Here is a 13,756-nt window from a genome sequence, read left to right as displayed (position 1 = left end):
ACAATATTTCGTGGTTTCTTTTGCTCAGCGGGTGTGGCCAGTGCTGCGTTACACAACGGGTGCAGCCGAGGCGGCCCTAATGCACGGGCTTACCTGGGCTGAAGCCCAAGGGCCCCCACCTTATCAGGGGCCCACCATTTTGACGGCGGATCGCAATGACTGGTGTTCATAAGCAGTGTTGGGTTAGTTACTGAAAACCAGTAACTAGTTACAGTTACTAGTTACTTTATTTCAAAAGTAACTCAGTTACTAACTCAGTTATTTACACCAAAAAGTAATGCGTTACTGTGAAAAGTAACTATTTAGTTACTTCTTTCCCCCCCCCTTTTTAAGCCTCCCATTAATGCCCTTTTAGCCTTCATTTCAGTACTGTTATTGCACTGGAGAATAATACAATGTGTTGATCAACTTGACATACATTTGCATCACTCAACTCTGCTAAGCAATGTGGTCTACATACAACACACAAAGACAAAGATATGTTTCAAAGGGCCAATTTATTTCAGGCCAGAACAAATTGACAAAACTATTTTAAATAGCTGCAACATAATGGCACTTTAACTTTAACTTTAAGTAGATAGGATCTTTGATCCAAGACACAACTTACATTTAACTAAAATGTTATTTTCTTTGTGCTCGACAAAAGAAAAGTATTGAGAATGTCTCCATGTTAAAAAAAAACTCGACTTCTGGCTTCGCCATGATGTCGCGTATGTGTGTGTGTGTGTGTGGCCCTTTAAGATATGACAGCGTGTGAGGTGAGTGACGTCAGTGAGTGAGTGGGCGAGAGAGGTGAGAGAGCGGCAACAGTGAGTGCGTGCAGGTGCTCTAGCATGGTGGATGGCTGCGTCCAATAAAGTCACAAAGTTGCAACAAACCGCCCGTCTTGTCATTCACCTTCAGCTGTAAAGACCCACTTCCGGGTAAAGTGAAGGTTGTTAGCCCCGAAGACGTACATAGGCCCTGGAGGAACGTCTCCCTTGCGCTCCTCAACTGCGGTATGGTAGTCTTCCCCGCCCCCACCCACACAAAGCACGCCTTTTCTTTTCCACCGCTGCAATAAAACACACTCAGATCTTCTGTTTCTATCCGATACTACATGAAAAATAACGTAAAATAACGCAGTAACGCATCATGTAGTAACGGTAACTGAGTTACTGAATATAAAAAATAACGCGTTAGATTACTAGTTACCGCCGAAACTAACGGCGTTACAGTAACGCGTTACTTTGTAACGCGTTAGTCCCAACACTGTTCATAAGTGCCAATCACAAACAGCTCAGCTTCATCCAGCGATCGTGTACTCTCTCTCTTGGCTCCGTGGTTTTTTCCTACTGCCCCGAGTGAGGCTCGAGCCACAATACCTGTGCATACCTGCCAACTTTTGAAATCAGAAAAACCTAGTAGCCAGGGTCTAGGGGCCGCAGACAGGTTAAAATGTTGCTAAAACCATCACTTTTCTATCAGTCACAGTGACTTTTCAAAACAAAAATATTACAGCAAAAATCATATGGGTTGATTGACATGTTTATTCTGTAAGATAACTTCAATAGTTTGAAATTATTTTGACAGTTAATGCCAGTTATCCTGTCAACCTTTCACAAGACTTCAATTTGTTAATTGAAAGTATAAACAGTATAAACACTTTTTACAGTAAACAAATGGTAAAACAGTACTAAACAATTCCATTAAAAAAAAAATTGGTGTCATTATTAACTTTCTGTCCAAGCTTGTATAATCTACTGCCTTGTTCAATTGTAAAAAATATTCTGTGCCTAAAATTCACATTTCTATCACAATTATCATACTGTAAACATGGTAAGCTAATTTCATTAAAATTAATAGTCCTGTCAATAGCATGGAATTACAATTCAAATGTAGTTTTTTTGTAAGCCTTTTAAAAGAATTCAAAATATGAAAAATTAATGAAAATTAATTTAAGCCATCAGACACTTGAAAAGTGGCACATCACATCTCTAATGTAATCATTTGAACTTTTCAACAGAAATAGCACTGCAAAAATATTAAGGACATACTTCTGTATTTTGGTAGTTATGCTGTCAACATTTAACAAGATTTCTTCAACTTGGACTTGAAAGCATAAATAGTATAAACACTTTTAACAGTATAACAGTACTAAACAATTCCAATAGATAACATTGGTGTCATTACCTTTTTGTGGCTAAAATCCGAAAAACGTTGAAAGTTTTCCACTTGTATCGCTAGCAACGGCATTAGACTTGTGTTTTTTTGTCCCAACGTGGTCTTTTACATCGCTAATTCCTCCGTGTCCGATCGAAAAATCTTGTCTGCACAAGGTGCAATTCGCGTAGTTTTCACCCTTTTTGGAAGGGATAATTATTCCCGGATAGGCTTTTGAATATTCTTCACGGAATGACTGCAGTTTTCTTTTCGGTTTAAGACTCGTTTGCGATTTTTCTCCGGCTGATTCCATGATCGTTCGCTCGTTTGGAAACAATGGCAACATGTGCCTCGTGCTTGGCAGCGGTGCTATAAATAGCCTCGCGCATGGCATTCGGAATGGCTCGATAGGAAGTTACGGGAAGCAGTGTCGATTGTCATTGTTGTTACGCGATTTCGTGAATAAAACTTTTTTTTAAATATTTTTTTTTAATTAATGAAAAGCCGTATTTTTTATCACTGCAACCGTAACCCGGAATAGGTTGATGAAAACCGTACTAATTACGGGAAAACCGGAGTAGTTGGCAGGTATGCCTGTGTGAGAGACCAGCGTACTACTATTGAGCTAAAACACAGGCCGTTTTTTAAATTGGTAATATTTTTTAATTGTTGTTCTTTTGAGTGAAATCATGATTTTTTTTTTTCAAACTGTGTTTTCAAGCTGGGGAAGGTGTTGACTTTAAAAGCCCCCCACCCCCAATCAGCCATGGGAAACATTCACCTGCACTAAATCATGTAAAAATGTGAGATGTGCTGATCGATTTTGCACTGATCAGACGATCGAACGATATTTGTGAAAAAGTATGTGATCGCTTTTGTCGGGTAATGCAGTGTGTCTTAACCAGAGGTGGGTAGTAACGCGCTACATTTACTCCGTTACATCTACTTGAGTAACTTTTGGGATAAATTGTACTTCTAAGAGTAGTTTTAATGCAACATACTTTTACTTTTACTTGAGTATATTTATAGAGAAGGAACGCTACTTTTACTCCGCTACTTTTATCTACATTCAGCTCGCTACTCGCTACTAATTGTTATCGATCTGTTAATGCACGCTTTGTTTGTTTTGGTCTGTCAGACAGACCTTCATAGTGCCTGCGTTTCAACAAATACAGTCACTGGTGACGTTCACTCCGTTCCACCAATCAGATGCAGTCACTGGTGACATTGGACCAATCAAACAGAGCCAGGGGTCACATGACCTGACTTAAACAAGTTGAAAAACGTATTCGGGTGTTACCATTTAGTGGTCAATCGTACGGAATATATACTGTACTGTGCAATCTACTAATACAAGTTCCAATCAATCAATCAAAAGTGTGAAGGAAAAAAGACCATTTTTTATTTCAACCGTACATCCCGTCAAAAGCCTAAAGACTGACTGCACAGTTCCTGTCTTCACAATAAAAGTGCCGCTCCATCGCGCCTGCGCTTTCAAAATAAGAGTCTCCGAAAGCCAGCGCAAACAAGCTAACAAGCTAGCAAGCTACGGAGTTTGCCGCCAAAGTATTTCTTGTAAAGTGTATAAAAACGAACATGGAAGCTGGACAAATAAGAAGCCAAAAACCAACCACTTTCATGTGGTATTAGACAGAAAAGAGGAACTTTTTTTCTCCTCCATTTGAAAACGTGGACGTTATCATCACTACTGTCTGATTACAATCAATGCAAGTCATCAGAATCAGGTAATACACAAACTTATATTCTTGTTTTATATATGTGTATATATATATATATATATTTGTATATATATATTAATATATATATATATATATATATATACATATATATATATATATATATATATATGTGTGTGTATATGTTACTCATCAGTTACTCAGTACTTGAGTAGTTTTTTCACAACATACTTTTTACTTTTACTCAAGTAAATATTTAGGTGACTACTCCTTACTTTTACTTGAGTAATAAATATCTAAAGTAACAGTACTCTTACTTGAGTACAATTTCTGGCTACTCTACCCACCTCTGGTCTTAACCATAAGGCCGGGGCCCATTGATGCGCAGTACTCAGTTGTAATTAGGGTTGTCTCAATACCAATATTTTGGTACCGGTACCAAAATGTAATTTGATACTTTTCTAAATAAAGTGGACCACAGAAAAATGGCATTAATGGCTTTATTTTGACAAAAAAAATCTTAGGGTACATTAAACATATGTTTCTTATTGCAATCCAAGAACACTGTTGTCCTTATATAAAATAGTGAACATTAGTTTTGGAGGATACCACAAATGTAGGTATCGATCCGATACCAAGTAGTTACAGAATCATACATTGATCATAATTAAAGTGTGAATCCAGGGACGTATTTCCTGAGTTTATGAATATAATATGAATTTTCTTTTAAAAAGTAAAAAGATTTTGTGATGATAAACAATATCGATGTAATCATAGTAGTATGGACTAGATACGCTTCTGTACTTGGTATCATTACAGTGGATGACAGGTGTAGATCCACCCATGGCGTTTGTTTACATTGTGACACCAATGAGCTATTGTATCCTCCTATGGTGTGTAGTGAAGCATGTTTAGCTATTCCTGCAGGGATGATACTTGTAAGAAACTTACTTTATTTGTCGCCATGGATTGATTGATTGAGACTTTTATTAGTAGATTGCACAGTACAGTACATATTCCGTACAATTGACCACTAAATGGTAACACCTGAATACGTTTTTCAACTTGTTTAAGTCGGGGTCCACGTTAATCATCCATCCATCCATCCATTTTCTACCGCATGTCCCTTTTTTGGGGTTGCGGGGGGTCGCTGGAGCCTATCTCAGCTGCATTCGGGCGGTAGGTGGGGTACACCCTGGCCAAGTGGCCACCTCGTCACAGGGCCAACACAGATAGACAGACAACATTCACACACTAGGGACCATTTAGTGTTGCCAATCAGCCACTTCATGGTAATTCATGGAGGCGAGGATTAGTGATTTAGAAGTAGCTAAAACACTGCCGATTGCGGATGGACATTAGCCGCTAACTAGCTAGCCATATTTTAAAGCACCGCTTTCTTTGGGTGTTTCAGTGTTATAGCTTCACTTATATCGTTAGTTTTTAAGCCAAAATGCGTCCATTCTCCCTTTTCTGTCTACACACTGTGTCTGCTTGTAAGTACTCCGTGATTGTGCGCTGCCGAAAATGCTCCTCTGCTCGTAAAAACCCGCAATGACACGACGTGACGACGCGCCGTCATGCGTGTAAAAAAACAAATATGGCGAACCGGTACTTTTCTAACAGAGTATAGTACCGTTTTTGATTCATTAGCACCGGTATACCGTACAAGCCTAGTTGTAATATACTTTTCCAACACTGGTGGAAGTAAAGACAATCTCAAACTGACAGAAGGAGTCTGGAGCTAAAGTCATCGAGAAGTTTCTTAAGTACAAGAATTATGACTAAAGTGGAAAAAGCTGTTGTGGAGGTTGCCCTCCAGGGGGTTCTTCGGACCACCAAGCACCGACATGATAGCCCGGTTCAGGTTCACAATACAGTTTTATTTTGCAATAAAGTCTGTGGCTTGCTTTCCAGCAATTGTCTTTTGTGTCCGTGTCAGGCTCGCTCTCGCTCTTACTCCAGCTCCAACAACTCTCGCCTCCCGGCTGCTGCCTTTTAACAGAGCGACAGGTGATTAGATAACCAGGCCCAGGTGGGCCATCTACGCACCTGTCGCTGATTTCGAAGCCGGTCCTGGCACGTCCCGCTTCGCTGCAAGCCTGCAGGCCACGCCCCCCTCAATTGTATTATTATTGTTATTATTACTTATTATAATTTAGTTTTTTAAATTATTATTTCTTTCAGCACTGGGTAATTGTATGTGCGGTAAATACATTTTTCATCAGTTATTTATGAGTCCATTCTTTTGCAGTACCATATCATTTCATCATCAAGGTTCATCCTGTTAAACTGTAAGTAGGTTAGATATACATTTTTTACTATGATAAAATACCTGTCAAAACTTTTTAAAGCATTTTGTACGCACTTGTATACTGCCCACTTGTGGCGAAAATTCGAAAAAGCAGTATGCATAAACTCCAGGTGGCATACAGTGCATCCGAAAAGTATTCACAGTGCTTTACTTTTTCCACATTTTCTTATGTTACAGCCTTATTCCAAAATTGAATACATACATTTTGTCTACATAATCACAATGTGAATGTTTTTTCTTACATTTTTCCGTCAATTTATTATTAAAAAAAAAAAAAAATTAAAAAAATAAATAAATAATAATATATATATATATATATATATATATATATATATATATATATATATATATATATATATATATATATATATATATATATATATATATTATTTTTTATTTTTTTATTTTTATTTTTTTAATAATAAATTGACGGAAAAATGTAAATATATATAAATATATATATATATATATACATACAGCATATCACATGTACATAAGTATTCACAGCGTTTGCTCAGTACTTTGTTGATGCACCTTTGGCAGCAATTACAGCCTCAAGTCTTCTTGAATATGATGCCACAAGCTTGGCACACCTATTTATGGACAGTTTCGCCCATTCTTCTTTGCAGCACCTCTCAAACTCAATCAGTTTGGATGGATTCACATGTTGCACAATGAGATGTAAACATGGGATTATGTGTACATTCCTGTAACGTTCTGTTTGTAAAATATATCTTTATTAGTATTTCTTTAATATAATAACATCATTTTATGATTACGGTTCGGGTTCGGTGAATGCGCATATGAAACTGGTGGGGTTCTGTACCTCCAACAAGGTTAAGAACCACTGGTCTCGTCAGAGAGGTGACCAAGAACCTAATGGTCACTCTGTCAGATCTACAGCATTCCTCTGTGGAGAGAGAAGAACCTTCCAGAAGGACAACCATCTCTGCAGCAATCTACCAATCAGGGCTGAATGGTAAAATGGCCAGACGGAAGCCATTTCTTAGAAAAAAGTTTGCCAACATGGACCTGAAAGACTCTCAGACCAAGAGAAACAAAATTCTCTGGTCTGATGAGACAAAGATTGAACTCTTTGGCGTAAATGCCAGGCATCATGTTTGGAGTAAACCAGGCACCGCTCATCACCAGGCCAATACCATCCCTCCAGTGAAGCATGGTGGTGGCAGCATCATGGTGTGGGGGTGGTTTTCAGCGACAGGAACCGAGAGACTTGTCATGATAAAGGGAAAGAGGAATGCAGCAATATACAGAGACGTCCTGGATGACAACCAACGCTTCTCATCCAACCTGATGGAGCTTGAGAGGTTCTGCAAAAAGGAATGGGCGAAACTGCCCAAAGATAGGTGTGCCAAGCTTGTGGCATCGTATTCAAAAAGACTTGAGGCTGTAACTGCTGACAAAAGTGCATCAACCAAGTATCATACCTGCCAACTTTTGAAATCAGAAAAACCTAGTAGCCAGGGTCCAGGGGCCGCAGGCCCCGGTAGGTCCAGGACAAAGTCCTGGTGGGGGGTTCCGGTTCGCCCCCCCGACGCAAAATGATTATTAGCATTCAGACAGGTTAAAATGTTGCTAAAACCATCACTTTTCTATCAGTCACAGTGACTTTTCAAAACAAAAATATTACAGCAAAAATCATATGGGTTGATTGACATGTTTATTCTGTAAGCTAACTTCAATAGTTTGAAATTATTTTGACAGTTAATGCCAGTTATCCTGTCAACCTTTCACAAGACTTCAATTTGTTAATTGAAAGTATAAACAGTATAAACACTTTTTACAGTAAACAAATGGTAAAACAGTACTAAACAATTCCATTAAAAAAAAAATTGGTGTCATTATTAACTTTCTGTCCAAGCTTGTATAATCTACTGCCTTGTTCAATTGTAAAAAATATTCTGTGCCTAAAATTCACATTTCTATCACAATTATCATACTGTAAACATGGTAAGCTAACTTCATTAAAATTAATAGTACTGTCAATAGCATGGAATTACAATTCAAATGTAGTTTTTTTGGAAGCCTTTCAAAAGAATTCAAAATATGAAAAATTAATGAAAATTAATTTAAGCCTTCAGACACTTGAAAAGTGGCACATCACATCTCTAATGTACCGTATTTTCCGCACTATTAGCCGCACCTAAAAACCACACATTTACTCAAAAGCTGACAGTGCGGCTTATAACCCGGTGCGCTTTATATATGGATTAATATTAAGATTCATTTTCATAAAGTTTCGGTAAACAGCCGCCATCTTTTTTCCCCGTAGAAGAGGAAGTGCTTCTTCTTCTACGGCAAGCAACCGCCAAGGTAAGCACCCGCCCCCATAGAACAGGAAGCGCTTCTTCTTCTACTGTAAGCAACCACCCGCCCCCGTAGAAGAAGAAGAAGGGCGCGGATATTACGTTTCATTTCCTTTGTGTGTTTACATCTGTAAAGACCACAAAATGGCTCCTACTAAGCGACAGGTTTCCGGTTCATGAAAAGACGCAATCTCTCCATCCGCACACGGACTACTATTTCACAGCAACTGCCTAAAGACTTTCAAGAAAAGCTGGCTACTTTCCGTGCATATTGTAAAAACAAGATAGCTGAAAAAAAGATCCGGCCAGAGAACATTATCAACATGGACGAGGTTCCACTGACTTTTGATATTCCTGTGAACCGCACTGTGGATACAACGGGAGCACGTACGGTGAATATTCGCACCACAGGGAATGAGAAGTCATCCTTCACTGTGGTTCCAGCTTGCCATGCTAATGGCCAGAAACTTCCACCCATGGTGATATTCAAAAGGAAGACCTTGCCAAAAGAGACCTTTCCAGCCGGCGTCATCATAAAAGCTAACTCGAAGGGATGGATGGATGAAGAAAAGATGAGCGAGTGGTTAAGGTAAGTTTACGCGAAGAGGCCGGGTGGCTTTTTTCACGCAGCTCCGTCCATGTTGATATACGACTCCATGCGCGCCCACATCACGCTGGTTTTTAATATATTATTAAAGTTTGACTGACCTATCTGACTGTTTTTTTGACATTCCTTTAGCGCAGTTAGATGCGGCTTATAACACGGGGCGGCTTATAGGTGGACAAAGTTTTGAAATATGCCGTTCGTTGAAGGCGCGGCTTATAACCCAGGGCGGCTTATGGTGCGGAAAATACGGTAATCATTTTAACTTTTCAACAGAAATAGCACTGCAAAAATATTAAGGACATACTTCTGTATTTTGGTAGTTATGCTGTCAACATTTAACAAGATTTCTTCAACTTGGACTTGAAAGCATAAATAGTATAAACACTTTTAACAGTATAACAGTACTAAACAATTCCAATAGATAACATTGGTGTCATTACCTTTTTGTGGCTAAAATCCACATTTATTCTAGTCCATGCTCAATTATTGCCTCCGTAAATAAAACTTCGGCATTTATCACATCCAAAGAATCTGTTTGGGCGACGAAAAACGTTGAAAGTTTTCCACTTGTATCGCTAGCAACGGCATTAGACTTGTGTTTTTTTGTCCCAACGTGGTCTTTTACATCGCTAATTCCTCCGTGTCCGATCGAAAAATCTTGTCTGCGCAAGGTGCAATTCGCGTAGTTTTCACCCTTTTTGGAACGGATAATTATCAACGGATAGGCTTTTGAATATTCTTCACGGAATGACTGCAGTTTTCTTTTCGGTTTAAGACTCGTTTACGATTTTTCTCCGGCTGATTCCATGATCGTTCGCTCGTTTGGAAACAATGGCCTCGTGCTTGGCAGCGGTGCTATAAATAGCCTCGCGCATGGCATTCGGAATGGCTCGATAGGAAGTTACGGGAAGCAGTGTCGATTGTCATTGTTGTTACGCGATTTCGTGAATAAAACTTTAAAAAACTTTTTTTTTTTAATTAATGAAAAACCGTATTTTTTATCACTGCAACCGTAACCCGGAATAGGTTGATGAAAACCGTACTAATTACGGGAAAACCGGAGTAGTTGGCAGGTATGAAGTATTGAGCAAAGGCTGCGAATACTTGCGTACATGTGATGTTTCTTTTTTAAAACAGTTTCACATTGTCATATGGATTATAGAATTTTGAGGCCAAAAATGTATTTATTCCATTTTGGAATCAGGCTGTAACATAAGAAAATGTGGAAAAAGTGAAGCGCTGTGATTACTCTCTGGATGCACTGTAAAAGAGTAGTTTAAATATTGTGTTGATATTGTTAAATCTGTCAAAAGCACTGACCATAAATACATTTTAAAAATGTACAGTTAATACACGTGATTGCATGGTATCAGTCATGGATGATGGGTATCAGAATCATAAAACCCTGATATGAACATCCCTGGTATGTAATATCCATGCTATCTATGCATTTCAATGTTTTATGAACACAAATGGAATGTTTCAATTGTCATACTAAGCAAAAGCCATTAAATATTGGTGCAATCCAGATGAAAAAAGAAGTAGATATTGGATTGTTTGTATTGCACTGTGCAGATGTAGCCACCGTCAGATATCACTTCTGCATGTATTATTGTGCTCATAATCAGAGGTGGGACCAAGTCATTGTTTTGCAAGTCACAAGTAAGTCTCAAGTCTTTGCCCTCAAGTCCGAGTCAAGTCCCGAGTCAAGACAGGCAAGCCCCGAGTCAAGTCCAAAGTCAAGACTGGAAAGTCTCAAGTCAAGTCCTAAGTCCTGCATTTTGAGTTTCGAGTCCTTTCAAGTCCTTTTAACCACAGACTAATATATTAACACAGATTGTGTATGCTTTTCAAACGCTGTATTTATTTATTAAAACAAGTGCATTTTAAATTGCAGGAAAGAAAATTGTGCTGACATTGCACTTTATAATAGCACTATTAACCAGTCATTTTAAACATTAACTCATTCCTTTACAGAACAAACACATTGAAAAATAAAGTGCAAATGTACTTATTTGTACAAAAGTGTTAACATTGAAAAAACATGACATATACGTGAACGTAACAAAAAAGTTGTACTTTTTATATGTCAGGGCCCTATGCTGCATTGCATTTGCAAAAGACCAAATTAGCCAAGAGTCTGTCAGTCATTTGTGCACGATGGGGGCGTAGTATGATGCCACCATGGCTGAAAACTCGCTCCACTGGAGCACTGGAGGCAGGCACTGCCAAGACTCTCATGGCCACTCGTAACAGTGAAGGAAGAGTCTTCATGTTCAATGCCCAGAACAAAAGGGGGGAGAGAGTTTTTTTGGGTTGGTGCACTACTTGTAAGTGTATCTTGTGTTTTTTATGTTGATTTAATTAAAAAAAAAAAAAAAAAAAAAAAATTCTTGTGCGGCCCGATACCAATCGATCCACGGACCAGTAGCGGGCCGCGGCCCGGTGGTTGGGGACCACTGAGGTAAACAACCAACAGTATGTCAGAAAGCTAGCTAAAACGGTACACTTATTCATAATATAGTATATATTTTAACTGACCTTTATTTGACTATTTTTGTCTTTTTTTAGGTGGCTAAAATACGCGGTGCTGCTGACCGCCGTCTAACGTTACGTGTGATATATTGACTAACGTAACCCTGCTTAAAAAAAAATCACTGAACAAAAAGTATGAATAAGGTAGTGAACTGCAACAGATTCCCGTGTTTGCAATAACGTTATAACGTTAGCAGTGAGTTTACAGCCTCACTGATTTAACTACACAGCAAATAAAAGTCACGTTACTTAGCCAATAAACGTTATCTTACATTCAAAACTTACCGTTCTTTGTGCAACTTCAAATGCCGGACGAAGTTGGAAGTTGTTGCCTCTCCATCAGTCATTTTCGAACCGCATGTGTTGCATACTGCAAACCGTTTTGTGTTGACCACCTCGTAATTTTTATACCCAAACAAAATTATTTTAGGTATCATTTTTTGTTCACTGGCGTGTGGTTTGGACATGTCTTCTTCGTTGGTTGTCCTGCAATTTGATTGGATGAATGCTGTGTGATGAAAACAAAGTAGATCTAATTTGATTGGCTGTTGTACTGAGAGCACACCAGCTGACACACGCAACGCTGATAGACAAGTACACAATGAAAAATACGGAGCGCTCCCGAATAACTTTTTCATCTTTGGGTTTTGGGGAAAGTAGCAAGTCATGTCAAGTCATGTCAATTCAAAAGGCTCAAGTCCAAGTGAAGTCACAAGTCATTGATGTTAAAGTCTAAGTCGAGTTGCAAGTCTTTTTACATTTTGTCAAGTCGAGTCTAAAGTCATCAAATTCATGACTCGAGTCTGACTCGAGTCCAAGTCATGTGACTCGAGTCCACACCTCTGCTCATAATGAAGGAGTGTGTCAGTGTACAGGACGTGTTAAAATGTGTAATAAACACAGGGTGCTCTACTTACTGTTTACAGCGACATCTTGTGGCCAAGACTTAAAACTGCCACAGGAAATGTGTGCGGTCATGTCTGTTACTCCCATCACCTACAACAGAGGCGTAAAAATCGTTTTCACCGAGGGCCACCATGTTTGGCCCCAGAGCAGTGAATAATATTATTACACAGTTTTTTTTAATGTATTTTATTAGTTGATTTTTTTTTTAAACTAAAATGTAAAAAAAAGAGAAAAAAAAAAGGTAAGTTGCAATAATTTAATCTCAAAATGTAGTGTATATTACTGTAAATGGAAAAACAGTACTGCTGTTTTTATGGTAAAAAGTTGCCAGAATTTTACTGTGAAATGTACATTTGTTTTTTTTACTGTAAATGAAAAAAAAATGCAATTTTACAGTAAAATTTTGGCACCTGAGCTGCCAGTTTTTTTTTTCTTTCTTTTTTTTTTTACCGCAAATCAACAACTGTAGATTTTTGGGGGCATTAATGTAAATGCCAAAAATGGCACCACAGTTTAGTAGAGTATAGAAGGTGAAGTTTTTTTTCAGTTAGAGAAAAATGCTATACAAATCACAGTAAATTTCACAATTTTACCATTTAATCTATTGCTACTTTTACATTGCACACTTTGATGGATAACTTGCTTTGAAATCATTATTATTAGTATTTATTTATATTTAAAAAAGGTTTGAATGTTTGATAATATATTTTTGCATAATTAGACAAACAAACCCCGTTTCCATAAGAGTTGGGAAATTGTGTTAGATGGAAATATAAACGGAATACATCCATCCATCAATCCATTTTCTACCGCTTATTCCCTTCGGGGTCGCTGGAGCCTATCTCAGCTACAATCGGGCGGAAGGCGGGGTACACCCCGGACAAGTCGCCACCTCATCACAGGGCCAACACAGATAGACAGACAACATTCAACCTCACATTCACACAATAGGGCCAATTTAGTGTTGACAATCAACCTATCCCCAGGTGCATGTCTTTGGAGGTGGGAGGAAGCCGGAGTACCTGGAGGGAACCCACGCAGTCACGGGGAGGACATGCAAACTCCACACGGAAAGATCCCGAGCCCGGGATTGAACCCAGGACTACTCAGGACCTTCGTATTGTGAGGCAGACGCACTAACCCCTCTTCCACCGTGCTGCCCTAAACGGAACACAATGATTTGCAAATCCTTTTCAACCCATATTCAGTTGAATATGCTACAAAGAAA

Source organism: Nerophis lumbriciformis, linkage group LG36 (genome assembly GCF_033978685.3).
Source record: "Nerophis lumbriciformis linkage group LG36, RoL_Nlum_v2.1, whole genome shotgun sequence".
Classification (NCBI taxonomy): domain Eukaryota; kingdom Metazoa; phylum Chordata; class Actinopteri; order Syngnathiformes; family Syngnathidae; genus Nerophis; species Nerophis lumbriciformis.
The sequence above is the reverse complement of the archived record's forward strand: the minus strand, read 5'-3'. Positions refer to the sequence as shown.